This window comes from Martes martes (genome assembly GCF_963455335.1).
Source record: "Martes martes genome assembly, chromosome: 11".
In the NCBI taxonomy this organism is placed as follows: domain Eukaryota; kingdom Metazoa; phylum Chordata; class Mammalia; order Carnivora; family Mustelidae; genus Martes; species Martes martes.
The window spans coordinates 47,214,316-47,225,697 of NC_137899.1; positions in this window are offsets into that span (position 1 = coordinate 47,214,316).

The window sequence follows — 11,382 nt, forward strand, 5'->3', positions numbered from 1 at the left end:
TAACAAATGGGTCAGACTAATGCATGATGTTAATCATTGGGGAAACTGCATGTAGATGGAAGAGAGGAATATACGGGAACCTCTCTGTACACCTGTTCAGTTCTTCTGAAAACCTGAACTGCTCCAATATTAGTCTGTTAGTTTCTTTAAAGGTATCTTGAAAAGAAAGCAGCAGAAGGTTAAGAAATAAATCACAGAAGAGTGAGGGGGGGAATGAATGAATCATGTTTTAAGGTATGAGAGGGAGTGAAAATATCTGCAACATTGTCTCGGTGCCCCCAGAGATGAACTGTTTTCAGCAACGGGATCATCCACCTTGCAATGGCCAAGAGTCCCAAGACTTGAGGTTAAGAAGCTTCCATGAGTGTCACTCTTGACCTTTACCCAAGTCACAACCTGTCCTCAAGGTATCTTCTCTATACCTCTCTTTCTAGGGGTCTTTTTTTTTTTTTTTTTTAAGATTTTACTTATTTATTTGACAGAGATCACAAGTAGGCAGAGAGGCAGGCAGAGAGAAAGGGGTAAGCAGGCTCCCCCCTGAGCAGGGAGCCTGATGCAGGGCTCTATCCCAGGGCCCTGAGATCACGACCTGAGCCCAAGACAGAGGTTTAACCCACTGAGCCACTCAGGTGCCCCTGAAGGGGTATTCAATTGTCCTAATATTCCTTCTCCTAATCCATGAATGTTTAAGGTAAGATAGAAAAGCTCAACACTACTGTTGAAAGTCTAAGGGAATAATTGATGATCTATGAAACCCATTACCACTCAAATCTCCCCCTTTGGTATTAGTCACTCATATTTACTGTTCAGTGTCTTTATTGTTCAGTCCCTCAGGGAGTGTCCACTGCAATGCTGACAACACCGTGCAAATAAAATTTAAATCAACTATAAAATAAAATGGCAAATGTGGCAAATTACTGAAAGTGATGTTGGAAAACAGAATTATAAAGTAATAAACAGGGATGCACTAGAATTGCACTAAAAACTAAAGAAAAGGGGCACCTGGGTGGCTCAGTCATTAAGTGTCTGCCTTCAGCTCAGGTCATGATCCCGGGGTCCTGGTATGGAGCCCCGCATTGGGCTCCCTGCTCAACAGGAAGCCTGCTTTTCCCTCTCTCACTCGCCATGCTGTGTCCCCGTCTCGCTGCTTCTCTGACAAATAAATAAATAAAATCTTAAAAAAAGAAAAAAACTAACTAAAGAAAAGAATCACCCACCCTGCTAAGCTGCAGAAAAGAATCTGAAAAGCAAAGCATTAATAAAGATTTTGAGCAAAACAGGTAGAAAAATTTTTAAAGGGATCCACATATTGATGGTGCTATAGTACTCAAAGAGAAAGGAGGAGGTCACAAGATCTTAATCTGTTTGGCAAAAACATAGTAAGAAAATACCTAAATGGCTATAAATAAGAATAAATAAATACCTGCATACTTTTCTTCACTGATAATGTTCTAGCAAGTCATCTCCCCACCCCCATTATGTACTATGACATTTTGATCCTTATTTTTAAAAGATTTATTGTAGTAGACTTTTTCTGATACAAGTGGGTTTTGGTAAGATTTCTACAATCACTACCATACTTGTGAACCCTTGCCCTATTCATAAATCTCTAAAAAGTAGAACAGAGAAAAGAACATACCAACCATCTTGTATGGTTCTGTCCTCCTTGTCAGTCAATGCTATGCCCTCTCAAACAGCTGTTGAGTTTGGCTTGCCTAAGCCTATCTATAGGTCAATAGGGTTTCACATTCTACCCAATACAACTATTTTTGAAACATGTACAGTTTTATACATTGACCAAAATTTGGGACACATCTATGAAGGGTTTGAGCATTCAGTATCCTATAGCATGGCAGTAGAGTACCATCATACTTAACAAGTCATTTCTGTAACTACAATATAGTATTATTGTAATATAAAAAATTTCAGGGCACCTGGGTGGCTCAGTGGGTTAAGCCTCTGCCTTCAGCTCAGGTCATGATCTCGAGGTCCTGGGATCGAGCCCCACATTGGGCTCTCTGCTCAGCGGGAAGCCTGCTTTCCCATTCTCTCTGACTGCCTCTCTGCCTACTTGTGATGTCTGTCTGTCTCTCTCTCTCTCTGTGTGCCAAATAAATAAATAAAATCTGTAATATAAAAAATTTCCTACTGCTTGACCCTCACCTTTATTTCTAATGCTCTCTCTGTCACTACTATTGGCATTGAAATGAACATAAGAGAAGTGGACTATGGCATCCATGCCTGAGGGAGACGCATTCTGGCTGGAGTGACATTTTCATGATTCGCACATAAAAAAGTATTCACAGTTAGTAATCACTTAAATTCTTTAGTCACAATTTAATTAGTGAAAGGGTGAGGGCTGCAGCAGAAAAATTTAAAGGACATTACCGAAAAATGTAAAGGATTGATGTGACCCCTTAGAGAGGCTTAAAATAACAAGAAAATTGGAAACAACCAAAGCGTCAATCAACGGATGAATGTATCAATAAGATGTAGTATATATATAATGCGATATTATTGAGCCATTAGAAAGTAGGAAATCTTGCTGTTTGCAGCAATACAGATAGACCTTGGAAGGCATTACAGTAAGTGAATTAAGTCAGATACAGAAAGACAAATACTGCCCTGTATCACTTACATGTGGAATCTAAATAAAAAGTCTTAACTCCTAGAAACAGAAAATAGAAAAATGGTTGCCTGGGGCTGTGGAGTGGGGGGTGAGGGAGGGAGAATTTGGTAAAAGGATACAAATCGTCAGCTATCAGATGTCTAAGATGTGAGGATCTAGTGTATAAAATGGTGTCTATAGTTGATAACTCTGTATTGTATAAGTGAAATTTGCTAAGAGACAAGAGAACTTAAATGTTCTCTCACACACACAGGAAGATAAATATGTGAAGTGACGGATGTGTTAGTTAACTAGATGCATCGAATTCTCTCATATGTATATAAAATCATCATGGCGTACACTTTACGTATCTCACAATTTTATGTCAATTTTATCACAATAAAACTGAAAAAGAGGAAGGGAAGAAAAAATACTTATGGGCTCAATCATTTAAAAAAAAAAAAAACCTCATAATTGATAAAACACAATAGAGGTACATTGAAAAAAAATTAAATAGCCAGAAAAGAGTGGAGAATGTTCTAAAAAGAAGTAACCAAAACAAAAACAAAAACAAACAAACAAACAAAAAAACAAAGTCAACAGTAAACGTTGACAGTTTCTAAGAGCAGTAAGGCAAAGGCCTCACATGGATGCCATCTTATTAGGAAGCAAGGGATATGAAGGGAGAATATATGGTTAAGTTGAAAGTGTTCATTACTTCTTTGCTAAATCCTTAGTTTAAAATGATGCTGTTATTTAAAAAATCAGTGTTTTTCAAGCTTTAGATGTATGAGAATCTGTTCAAAGAAATAGTTAATGTCCTTCTGTCTTTGAAATAGTTAACTTATTACTGTCTCTTCCATAGTTTCAAACATATGGTCTTTTTGAATTTTAACTCTTAAATTATGTAATTTTATAGAGCATTCTTCTTTGAGACATAAATACCTTGTATAGCATTCTCATTTCTTTTTAATCTCAGAATTTGAATTTTCTATTTTGTCCCTCTGTTCTCAAGGACGAAAACCTTTATCTCCATGTTCTCTAATCTATACAGTTCCCAGCTTACAGATACCCATCTGCCAGGAGAAGATTACTTTTCTTGTTCCTACTTCCTGACCTTCCACAGTCAGGTGCCAACACAGAAAAGAAGAAAGCCAACTTTGGGCCGTGTTTATTATGAGAATATTAATTTTTCTTATTGGTTTTCTCCATTTCCTACCAGCTCACACCTTTGAGGAAAGAATAAAAAAATACACCTCTCCTGCCCCAGCTTTTATACTTTCTTGGCAGAATGTGGTTTAAAACGCACATATAATACCTTATCCTTTAGCTCCATAGATATTTGCAGTTATAAGTAACCTTATCTATTGCTGTTTTAGCAAGATGACATCTTACAAAAGGTCTCTAAAGGATTTTGTATTCTTAGGAGAGCATAATATTTTATAAAGCCTTTAACATTTATGTTTCCTTTAACTTAAAGGAGTTTCAGGATTATCTACGTGTGTCACAGTTAAAAGTAGGTTCCATAAATACTGGTTTTAGGCAATAATGTCCATTCCAAGAAATGCTGGACTTTATAATGTACTCTGTTTGATAAGGTTCTTGGGCAACTTAATTTATGCCTAAAAGATTATGTGATTATTCAGTATATACCATAGATGTTGGCACATTTTTTCAGAACTACACACACACACACACACACAGGATATTGAGAAAGTGTTGAGTGACTTTGCGTGAGCTTCTAACCCTGCAGCTGTCCCCAGTCATGCAGACAAAAGCCTTAATTGCTCATTCAGAATTCTTTATTTCTAGCTCACAAACACATTTCCTTTCATTTTATGTGAATCTATTATCTCATGTTCTAAAAAACTAATAAAATGTGGACTTGCACATTGGGGAGTAACTATTTTATATTTTGTCATCCTTTTATAGAAAAACAAAACTTTCTGGGCTGGGGTTTGATTTGGGGGCTTACTTGCTGCGATTAACTTCAAAGGCACATGTCTAAAATAACCAGGACTTTTTGGGCTCTTCCACATCAACAGATCCTCTGAAGTCTCAACTTTTGTAAAAGCTGCCACTGGGGAACTCACAAATTGCTTCTATCTAGAATAAAAAAGAATCCTCTTTCTGTGTAGATCTTGGCAGGATGAGGTATGTTTAGGAGTATCTGGAAGTGTTACTTCCAAGACTGAGTATCTGGTACCAAAGCAAAATTAAAAACTAAGGAAGTTTTTGTTGGTGGGAATGTAAGCTTGTGTAGCCACTCTGGAAAACAGTATGGAGGTTCCTCAAAAAGTTGAAAGTAGAGCTACCCTATGACCCAGAAACTGCATTACTGGGTATTTACCCCAAAGATACAAATGTAGTGATCCGAAGGGGCATGTGCACCTGAATGTTTATAGCAGCAATGTCCGTAATAGCCAAACTATGGAAATAGCCTAGGTGTCCATCAACAGATGAATGGATGAAGATGTTTTACACACACACACACACACACACAGGAATACTACACAGCCATCAAAAAATGAAATCTTGCCATTTGCAATGACATGGATGGAACCAGAGGGTATTATGCTAAGCAAAATAAGTCAATCAGAGAAAGACAACTGTCATATGATCTCACTGACATGAGGAATTTGAGAAACAAGACAGAGGACCATAGGGAAAGGGAGAGAAAAATGAAACAAAATGAAACCACAGAGGGAGACAAACCGTAAAAGACTCTTAGTCTCAGGAAACTGAGGGTTGCTAGAGTGAGGGTGGTGGGATGGAGAGGGTGGCTGGGTGATGGACACTGGGGAGGGTATGTGCTATGGTGAGTGCTGTGAATTATGTAAGACTGATGGATCACAGACCCATACCCCTGAAACAAAAATAGATTATACGTTAATTTTTTTAAAGAAATTTTTAAAAAGAAAACTGAGGAAGTTCCTCATGACTTTTGAGCTGATGAAGAAATAAGACTGGTCTGCAGGAAAATTCAGAGACAATAATTGGCACTTATGGAACAGACAGATCATTTGACATTAGGGTTTTTTACTTCAATTATCAAAAACTATTTCATGTGTGACATACAGCCTAATTCTACACCTTGACGTTATGAAAATATTTGTGTTTCCAAATTCAAATGAAGATAGCTGTTTTTCAAGTGTTACTTTCATTGAAAAAAAATCTTACTTAAAAATGAAAATGCTATACTGGTTTACTACTAGAGAGGTTCTTAGAGAATTCTTCATTTGGAGGAAATCATTGTGGTTTTTCTCTGAGCTCCCTTCATCAACAAAGGCGAATATTTGAGACTTTGGTAAGGGTTACATGTAGAACAACTGCTATTCCATTTTTTTCCTCTTTACACTTTTTTAGCTCCTGTTTTAATTATTTGAACTACAAGAATCTTATGAGCTCTATGAATGCATTTATATGAATTATGAGAAATAAATAACTTTCAAACTATTTTAAAGGAGTCTAGTTACATAACTTGTGTAAAATTACACAGCTATTAAGCAACAAAGGGAGAACTCTTACCTGATCTTCATTCAATAATCTTAAGCACTACACTGGCAGCTGCCCACATTGAATTTTTTAGTATCCTTTGGAGAAAAAAAATTTTTTTGACTACCGCATTCTGGTTTACAGATCTGTCATCATTAATCCTCACAGAAGTTTGAGAACTAGTGACCAAATATACACAATGACAGATGTGCACGTCCTGTATTGGTCCCTGATTAAGGCTTATAAACACTGTGTTTAAGTGAATACTTAGAACAGTCCACACAACTTCATCTCAGAAGAAAGCTCACTGGGGTAAAGAGCAAGCCTATAAATTCCTCTGATCATCCTCCATGAAAACATTACTTCCCTATCCCTCATACACACACATAACACACACATATACACATCTGTTGATAATGATATGTACTGTTTATATGTCCACATATGCATAATTTTGTCTTAGAGAAGTTAGATTTCTATCTGTAGAATTTACAGAAGAAACTGGATAAAGCAAGTGGTAAGAATTTAGCACAAGAGAACTAGAAAACCTCTAGGGTCTGAAAGAAGGGATGGTGGGGGAACCTAGCTGGTAGTTAACATTTGTTGATGATTCCTATGTGCTAGGCAATACTCTAAGTGCTTTACACGTATTAAGTCAATCAATGCTCACAGCAATGCTTTGAAAAATGTATAAATATTATGTCACTTTAAAAGAAACAGCCTGAAGGAAAGAAAGTATGTACAAAATCACAGTGCGAAAAATGGTGAAGCCAAGGTTTGCATACAATCTGTCTAGCTCGAGTCCACATTTTCCACCATTAATGGGTTAACGTTTTTGTTTAAGTTAAGAATGCAACATCCTCTCAATTTGTGACAGTAAAATTTCTAGTGTGTGATTGAAGACCATATGATGTGGATAACAACTGACTCATGCCAGCAAGAACATGGTCATTTTTGTGATAAGCCAATAATAATTCCAAGTGAACTCAAAAGAACCAAATTTAACTCTGGATTCTTCAGCTGTTACTAGAAGATAGCCCAGTTCAATCACGCCTTAAATACAGTAGGACGTTTTATCCACGATGTTTAAAATATTTACATGTATCTCAGATTCCTATACTTAATATTTGACTCTGAACACCTAATTAAGTGCTTGAGTCCCACCGTTTTACTCTGGTAGTCTAAAGCACAATATCAAAGACACTTAGGGACAAAACAGTAAATGGGAGAAGTTTATTTCATGATGCATTTTACAGCCAATTTCAGGAACTGACATGGATGAACCATCATCCACCCTTTACTTAATGACCCAAATCTTCCTTCAAACACTCCCAATGATTTTAACAACACTATACATTAAGCAGATGAAAATTCCTGTGAAACTACTGAATGTCTTTTATTTTTTTTAAAAGATTTTTTATTTATTTATTTGACAGACAGATCACAGATAGGCAGAGAGGCAGGCAGAGAGAGAGGAAGGGAAGCAGGCTCCCTGCTGAGCAGAGAGCCCAATGTGGGGCTCGATCCCAGGACCCTGAGATCATGACCTGAGCTGAAGGCAGAGGCTTTAACCCACTGAGCCACCAAGGCGCCCCCTGAATGTCTTTTATATTTGTCTCTAAGAGCAGTGTTCATTGTTACTTACTTACCTACTTTCATATCAAGTCTGTCACATGGTTGGTTAAATTAAGAACATTTTTCGTCCAATGCAAAAGGTATTTTACTTTGAATCATAATGACTGAAAAAAAAAAAAAAACTTAAAGGACTTTGAAGAGTGGATGATTACCTGTGAAATTTCTAAATTGTATAGAAATTTCCAATAGCTTATAAGGAAAACAGAATTGTTATTTTATTCATTGTTTAATAGCAGAATGTGTTGATTTCAATCACACAAGTGTTAACACAATCATTTGCCTTATAAATCATAAGGCTCAATCAACATAGGTTAACAAATTTATTATCTTCTGTAATTTTAATTTAAATGTAGCCTAATTAGAGTTTGAAATATTTTTTAAATGTTGCTTATTAGTTCACCCACAATCTGTTTGATTCCTTTCAAATAAGTTGCCAATGTTGCCATTATTTATTAAACACTTCCTTTTCCATCCATAAAAATCCTCAGTTTAGACTTTCATTAGTAAGTGAATTTCTACACATATAGTACTATATAGCTTATGAATAAATAAGCTAAAGCATTTCTAGTATATAATCCAGTAAAGTCCCATCAAGCTATTTAAGAGCAATGGTACACCATGTAGTTAGTAAGTTTGACAACACCGTATTACTCAAAACTACCTGCATTTACAGAATTTGACTATTTCAACTGCGCACATTAGGACATAATAAAATACTTAGTATGGGGGCACCTGGGTGGCTCAGTGGGTTAAGCCTCTGCCTTCAGCTCAGGTCATGATCTCAGGGTCCTGGGATCCAGCCCCGCAGCGGGCTCTCTGCTCAGCAGGGAGCCTGCTTCCTCCTCTCTCTCTGCCTGCCTCTCTGCCTGCTTGTGATCTCTGTCTGTCAAATAAATAAATAAAATCTTTTAAAAAAATAGTATGTGAAGTCCTTAAAATAAAGTTCTAAAATGAACATATTAAAAATAACTTAAGGAAGAATGCTGGTTCAAATTCCTTCAAAGTTCTTTGACCCTGCTCAACAAAAGTTTGAATCCGGACAATGTTAAAAAAGACAGTTAAAAAAGATTCTGCCAAATTCTACTAAAGAAGGAAAGGACTATTAATAAATACTATGGCTTGGTTTTCTCCAGATAACTTTTAAATGCTTTCTCACACTTTTGAACTAAAGTTTTAAAGCTCTAAATAAACTAATTTATGCAAATTATTTTAAAAGATTTCCTATTTCTTTTTTTAAATAAGACCTGCATCATATCAAATTAAGCTATTCTACCAAACCACTTACACAAAATTGACCAAAATCAACCTTTTAAGTAAAGCAAACCAAACCAAACCAGACATTGCCACAGATTCTTAACTTTCCCGGGCTATTTTTTTATCATGAGAATAAAGATGCATACTTGGGTTTTAGTGTCCAGTCCTGACCGTACTAGCTGATCTAAAACCTTGACCTAAAATTCAATTATAAAATGAAGGAGCAGGACCTAGCCTCAGAGTATACTCTCAACTCAAAATTGTATTCCAATACAATTAAAACACCTGCTTTTTAGAAAACAAAGATGGTATTTTGTGTTCCAATACAATTAAAACACTTGCTTTTAGAAAACCAGAAGGTATATGAAATTTAAAATATAAAATACTGTTTATAACAACATTTTCACTAAAATTCTAATATTTACTGCTCTTTAAAATTTGGCTTATTTTCTTGAAAACAAATAGCTTACACTATGAGAAGATAATGATACTCTATATCCCAACATGGAAACTTAGTTAAAAATATAAAAATATTCTTCCAAGTTCTGATGGATTTGTACTGATCCTTTGCCTCCCACAGAGTTTCATGCTTTGTTTTGTTTTTAAATCGCTACAATTTAAGAGCTAAGGAGCTATGGAGGGACAATGAACAAGGAGTTGCACAGTTATTTTGCTGGATCCTAGTGATTACCTATTAATAAATAAGTGTCGTTGAAACCATGTTTAAAAAACAAGAGACTGGAGACAAGAAGATAAAAGTGTTAGGCACCATTTTGGGTTTTTTTTTCCTTTTAAAGAACAGAAATGTACGATGGATATTTGTTTTTTATATATTATAGCTCAATATATATAGTTGAACAAGTCATAGTGATGTACTTTGAGCTACATGCCTTCCCCTTTGAGTATTTTACTAACTGAAGGAATTTTACTTGTTGTATAATTTAACTAAAAGTTAACTAAAAGGTTAGAACTAAGGCTTTATGTTTATGAGGCTATGAAACCTACCCACACATTTTTAACACCGTCCTAAACACAAGTCACTCCTGTGACCTGGAATTTAGTATTAGCCATTCATTTCATTATACATACATTTCATAACACATTCATTTCATTATACTGCATTATTTTCCTCAGACAAACCCAAGTTATAAAACCAAAGAAAGCAAGAGCACTGTGACTTCTTAGATGGTCACCATTTGAACATTAATCTTCCTGACATTTAAAGCCAAAGTAATGGTTCTGAGATTTCAAATATTTACATACTACCCACAGCTCCACGTGCCTTTGATGCTGAGTTACTCGAAAAGAACTCACTGGAATTTGAATTTCAACATAATCTGACCTAGAAGTGTTAGTTTTATTTATTATTATTATTATTTATTTATTTATTTAGACAGAGAGAGGGGTTAGAAAGAAGGGGTAAAGGGAGAAAGAGAGAAAGAATCTCAAGTAGACCCTATGCCCAGCACAAAGCCCCATGCGGGGCTCCATCTCACAACTCTGAGATCATGACCTGAGTGGCAATCAAGAGTCAGATACTTACCTGACGGAGCCACCCAGGTGCTCCAGCTTTCTTTCATTTCTAACAACTGGACTCCATTTTGAACTTCATCACTTGAACTTTTTTGCTTCCCCCTAAAACTATTTTATAAAAATGACCAACAGAATGTCAATTTTCATAATTCTGTACTTAGTTGTATCTTTAAGAAGCCATTTTATTGTGTTTACTACTAAAGGAGTTGGAAAAGACAGCTCCAGGAAGCTGCAGTTTCCTTTCTCACATCTGGGATTGACAGTCAGAATCAAGGAATCTGACAAGTTTATGCTTCTGGTCACCACATTGTTCTAACCCAAACTCAGAAATCTGTTGGTTTCCGGGCACCTGGGTGGCTTAGTCAGTTAAGCGTCTCCCTTCCGCTCAGGTCATGACTGGAATCAAGCCCCATATTGGGCTCCCTGCTCAGCAGGGAATCTGCTTTTCTCTCTCTCCCTCTACCCTTTCCCCCTGCTTGTGCGCGCATGCTCTCTCACGCGCTCGCGTTCAAAAATCTTAAAAAAGAAAGAAAAATCTGTTGGTTTGCATTACCTCAGCCAAGTCATAATAGCTGATAAATCAGTACCTAACTGAGCCTAATACTTGAACAAGGAGCTATGGCATTGATATTTAAAAAAACAAAAACAAAACAATGGTACTAATAGATAATATTAGCTTATGTTGTGTCAGGCACTAATAATGTTAATAATAATGTTAATAAAAATGTTAATAATAATGTTAATAATTACATCGCACAATAAAATTTGAGATAGGTACTAATATTATGTTCACATATGGCATAGAAACCAAACTTAAAGCTTCTCCAAGTTAATTTCAGGTGAGGGGGGGAAGATTC